General features: G+C 41.9%; 1 pseudogene; it reads left to right on the forward strand.

The window, feature by feature from the left end:
• The first annotated feature begins 1,284 nt into the window (after nucleotides 1–1,284).
• Nucleotides 1,285–1,802, forward strand: LOC102497701 (small nuclear ribonucleoprotein Sm D2 pseudogene; annotated as a pseudogene).
• Nucleotides 1,803–5,760: the final 3,958 nt, after the last annotated feature.

Below are 5,760 nucleotides of genomic sequence, written 5' to 3' on the forward strand. Positions count from 1 at the left end.
TTGGATATGGGGCAAGACCCCTCTGAAATGAAGGTCTTAGGATTTGCTATCAGAAACGTAGGGGAAGATTAGAAGTTCTGAGATCTGTCTTGGGATTAATTTCTATGGCCTGTCTTGGGGAGAAAGGAGCAACTGACATAAGTGCAGGAGATCAGCCTGTCTGCCACCTTCACAAAAGGACAAATACGTATAAGCCAGGATCCATGGGTGAAGAAAAGCAATATATATGTATACTAAGGAAGAGATGATTATGAGGTTAGCTGTGAGCGGTTAAGTGTGAGTGTGGAGTTGTAAGGAGATGTCTGGTTTCTGACCTGGGTAGCTGGGTGCATGGAGATGGCATTTGATTGGGAGGAGAAAATACAAAGTGTGATGTGGATATGCAAATTTTAGAGGCTGTATTTGTAGGTGAAAGGGAAAGCAATAGAGACAGTGCTTAATGGAAGGCCTCTGTTTTCCCAGTGGCATGTGCTGAACTGGCATTAGAGAGAAGTAGAAGATTGGCAGATACGAAGGTACAGAGGGACATTTGCTATTTTCCAGCTGCATGCATCAGGCCTCTTTCTGAGTTGTATTCCAGGATCTGTTGGAGAGACAGACTGCTACAGGGACTGAAAGCGAGAGTTCTGGAGCCTGACTGCCCTCGTTTGAAGCCAACTTTATCATATACTAGCAGTGAGACTTCAGAGTACATGATCTCTCTCTGCCTCAGTCTCTGCATCTGCAAATGAGGATAGTAATAGTATCTCCTTCAAAATGGAGTAAGGATTAAATGAGACCAAGCAGAAGAACTAGCTGCCATCGTTATCATCTCTCGCCCACTGAGAGTGGCCCTGGTGGGAAGCCATAATTCCTAGTGACTTCCTCCCTCAATGAGAATATTTTGTCCCTGACCAGGGGTTGAATGTTCCACTCCTGGGATTTTACATCTTATGACAGTGGTGTCAGAAGAGAAAGAAACCTGGAAGGTCGTCCATTCTAGCAGTCAAGGTGCAGGTCCTGCCTCCAGCTTCTGGAGCTGCTTCGGGAGTTGCAAGCTCGTTCTTCAGCCTTCCCTTCAATTCTACAAGCCTAATATCCTTCCAGTGAACTCTCATTTGTTTAGGGAAGCCAGAGTTATTTTCTGTTTTAGGCTCCTGACTGCAGGATGAGGGAGACAAATGACTCTAAACCTATATAGGATTGCAGATGACACTGAGGAACAAGTTAGTTTTAGAAATGATGAACTGAGAGGCTGAAGCAATGCGGAGGAGATGGAAGTGACTTGAGAGTGAAGTCATCACCATGAGCCTACTCTACAAGCCCAAGAGTGAGATGATCGCAGAGGAGCTGCAGAGCAGGAGGAGGAACTTAACACTCCACTGTCTATGCTCACGCAGTCAGCAAAGAACAACACCCAAGAACTTATCAATTGCTTCTATGACAAGAAAATCCTGGGTTGTGTGGAGACCTTTGATAGGCACTACACCATGGTGCTAGAAAATGTGAAGAGGATGAGGACTGAATTCCCCAAAAATGGCAAGGACAAGAAGAAGTCCAAGCCAGTAAACAAGGACCGCTATATCTCCAAGATGTTTCTGCACAGGAATGTGGGCATTGTGGTCCTGCAGAATCCACTCAATCCTGGCAAATGGAACTTCCTCCCTGCCATCAAAACTTACTCCCCTGTCTTGCCAAGACCTCTTCTTTGTGATGGGAATAATAACATCCTGTGTTTTTCTGAAGGAAAACCACAAAAAAAGAATGATAAATTTGCAGTTGTCCTCCAGTGTTATTTTTCCCAGAAGTACTCAGTAGCTTGAACGAAAATGTAAGGGCGATAGAAATGTTGTTACCAACAGTTGGCATAATGGCTATGTCACTGAACTCCCATGTAGTAGATCGTGGTTCAAGTCCTGGACCCAGTGGCTTAAACTCACGCTGGGCGCATGTGTGTGAGTGCCCAAGATACCAAGAGGAGAATGGAGGAGAAGGAATTGTGACGTGGCCATCCTCTCTGGGGGTGATTTCTCACTTTCTCTCTGTCTTTCTCTGTCTTTCTGGTGAGTTCACATGCCCTATAGCAAAATACCTCCCCCCTCCCCCCAAAAAATGTTATCTATTGGGATCAGCCCTGTAACCTCGTGGTTAAGAGAGCTGATACCACGTGACTGACACTAGTTTGAATTTCCGCCTGGTAGCTTGAAAAACATGTTAGGCATTTGTGCCTGGCTGCCCAAAAATTCTGTCAGGATGGAGAAATGGAAGAGAAGGAATTGTGGCATGGTAGTCTTTCTCTCTCTCCCTCTGTCTGTCTCTCTCTGGCAAGCACAAGTATACTCCGACAAAATGGGGGTGGGGGAATGTCATTTATTACTGTTAAATTAAATTCACCCTAATGCTATCTTCTTAAGTAATGAACTTTAACCTAACTTAGTATGTAAACACACTACAACCTATCTTGAAAGTATATTCTTATAACAAGCAGCTAAGTCTTGGCCAATCATAGCAGCTGAACTTTTAGCCTATCACAGACTGGACAACTCAAAGATGTCTAAATAAAACACACATAGCTGTAATCAGACTATTTCTGTACGTCGTTTCTTTTTTTCTACTATAAATACTACCTGCCTAAATTGCTGAATGGTTCAGTGCTGTTCAATGCATGAATTATTTCTTTGCTTAAATAAACTCTACTACATTTAATTTATATACAGTTTTTCTTTTAGCATTATTCCAAGAGTTATTGAGCCGATGAGGTGACATATGAGTAAGACTTTTTTTATTTTTAAATAAAATTTGCAAGACATTTTTAACTAATCCATAAAAAATAGCAAAATTAAAAGAAAAAAATACTTCTACCTTAATCTCTGAAATGTGGATTTTAAATTATCTATGTCCATTTGAAATTCATAAAACTTTTCATTAATGTTAATACTTTGCTCCTCATTTCAAACCACTATATACACATTAACAGCTTATTGTTTCTAAGTTTTTACCTGAGGAAGGAATGATTCATCATTTTATTCTGTAAATGGGATAGTGAGATTAAGAATCCATTATTTTTTTTCAAAGTTTGATGTTTTGTTTTTTGTTTTTTCAGGCCAGAGAGGAGAAAGGGAAAGTGTGTTCACACACACACACACACACACACACACACACACACACACGTGGGGTGTGACCATGCTGCAATCCCTTTTCTGTATTTCCCCTTCCCATTATGATTTGGGGTAAGCATGCACAAACACACTAAGTGTATTTTTCAAGCTCCCGACCACAGTCAGCCATGTGGCAGCTGGCTACCGACCCACAGCACTAACCACTGTGCTACAGAGCCAATTCAACCTGGCTGATGTTCTTAACTTATAAATGCCCTTATTTGTCATGAGTATCAGCATTATCATTTCTTACATTTATTAATTATGAAAATTATGTGGCAAAAAAGAGAAGTGAAAGGGATTACAGATAAAAAGAGCTTCTTGGTTGGCCTTAAGATGGGAACTAACAAGGTCTGTCCACAGCAGGGTCCTCACAGCAGGAATACAAGGCCAAAGTGTAGGAAGAGATATAAACAGTCAGGTAGGAGGAAACCAATGAACAAAACTTAACACCCTTACAACCCTTTGAATTTCTTCAGATGTACCCTTCTGATCATATGAATGTAAAAACAGGAAGTATAGGGGACAAGCAGTTAGTATAATGGCTATGTCGCTGAACTCCCATGTAGTCAACCGTGGTTTGAGTCCCGGACCTGGTGACTTAAACTCATGCCGGGCGCGTGTGCGTGCATGCCCAAGATCCCGAGAGGAGAATGGAGGAGAAGGGATTGCAGTGTAGCCATCCCCCCAGGGGGTGATTTCTCGCTTTCTGTCTCTCTGTCTCTCTCTGTCTTTCTGGCGAGCACATGCACCCTGTAGCAAAAGCCTCTCCAAAAAAAAAGAAAAAAGGAAGTATAGAAGGTAAAGAAAAGTGTGTATAATCACTTAGGAAAGAAGCAAGAGAAAGGGACCAGCAGTTAGTGTAATGGCTATGTTGCTGGAGTCCCATATAGTCGACCGCGGTTCGAGTCTTAGACCCGGTGGCTTAAAACTCACACCGGGCACATGTGCGTGCGTGCCCAAGATCCCAAGAGGAGAACAGAGGAAAAGGGACTGTGGCGTGGCCATCCCCCCTGGGAGGTGATTTCTCGCTTTCTGTCTCTCTGTCTCTGTCTGTCTGGCGAGTGCACACACCCTATAGCAAAAAACCTCTCCAAAAAAGAAAAAAGCAAGAGAAAGCTTTGTATAAATTATTAGAAGGAGAATCTAAAGTTATTTCTAAATAACTTGACTGTTGATGATCACTCTTCTTTTTTCTTTCTTTCTTTCCTTCTTTTTTTTTTTTTTTCAGTTACAGACTATGGTCAGTTCTGTACCTTAGAAAACACTGTGTTAGGGACTGCAGGTGGTATAGTGGTTAAGGTTCTGGACTCCCACATAGCCAGCCACACTTTTTCAAATCCTGGAGCTGGTGTCTTGAAAATCATGGTGGGCACATGTGCATGCGTGCCCAAAATCCCAGAAGGAAAATAGAGGAGAAGGGATCATGGCATGCCCATCCCCCAAGGGACTGATTTCTCACTTTCCCTCTCTCTGTCTCTGTCTCTCTCCAGCGAGCATACGCGCCTCATGGCAAAAAACTAAAAAGAAGCAAATGCTCTGTTTCTAGCATCATTCTAAAAGCATTTTTTAAAGAATTGTTTTAATTTTATTCATCACCAGTTTTTAAAAATTTGACCAGAAAGACTAGAAAGAGAGCAGAAGAGTGAGAAAGTGAGTCACCAGGTCCAGGACTTGAACAGTGGTCAACCATGTGGTGGTCTAGCACCTTAAACACCAGGCCACCTGCTGGCCTCCTTAAAATGTTTTTTACCCATATGTGATAGTTTTCTGGTCTATTCCACTTGTCATATCCCCTTGCACACAGAGTTTTAAATATCTTGTTCTGTCCTTGAAAACTATTAAAAGCATGAAGATTCTGAGCCTTTCTGTAGTGATCATTACAGGTAATAGTGATCAGCAAAAGGTTGGTTTCACTCTTAATAAATTTAAATTTTGGAACAATTACTACTACAGACTACACTTAGATTACTGATGATTTCAAACATTTTGTCCAAACCACCAAATCCCAAGGTTCTTTGCTTCTCAGAGAACTGATTTTCTATGATGAATTTCTGAGCTGCCTTTAAAGCACCCAACCAAACTCTGAACTGTCATATTAGCTAGGTAAAAGATAAGGGGTAAGAAAAGTATCCAGTCATCCAACCACATTTCTGGTGTTTTTGTACAAGCTACAGATCAAATACAGTCACTTAATAAAGTCCTTGTTTCTCTTTCCCTCCCTCCCTGTCTCTCTCCCTATTCGCCTAGAGAGGGGAACCCTAAACCCTTTGGAGACTTGCCAGTAGCACCAGAAGAATCTCTTGACTATTTTCCCAGGGAATTCCTACCTTAAATGTCAGCAGAGTACAACTTCCCAGCCAAAGCGGAGTCCGCCTGCATCAGAATCAAGGAAAATGTGCCTGTTACACCGAATGGGAAAAACTGGATCATGAAGTGTGGGGTATGAAAAGTGGGGACAAAGAAAGAGGTTTATTTGCAAAAGATCCAACATTCACTGGAAACAGAGATATTCTCAAATTGACCTCATTGAGGAGTAGGAGGCTAAGTCAGACCTTGTGGTTCCTCACTGTTGTTCGATTATTGATTTTATTTTACTCTTTTAGTGATGAGCGGTATTTCT

This window comes from Tupaia chinensis, unplaced genomic scaffold, assembly GCF_000334495.1.
Source record: "Tupaia chinensis unplaced genomic scaffold, TupChi_1.0 Scaffold000414_1, whole genome shotgun sequence".
Lineage (NCBI taxonomy): Eukaryota > Metazoa > Chordata > Mammalia > Scandentia > Tupaiidae > Tupaia > Tupaia belangeri.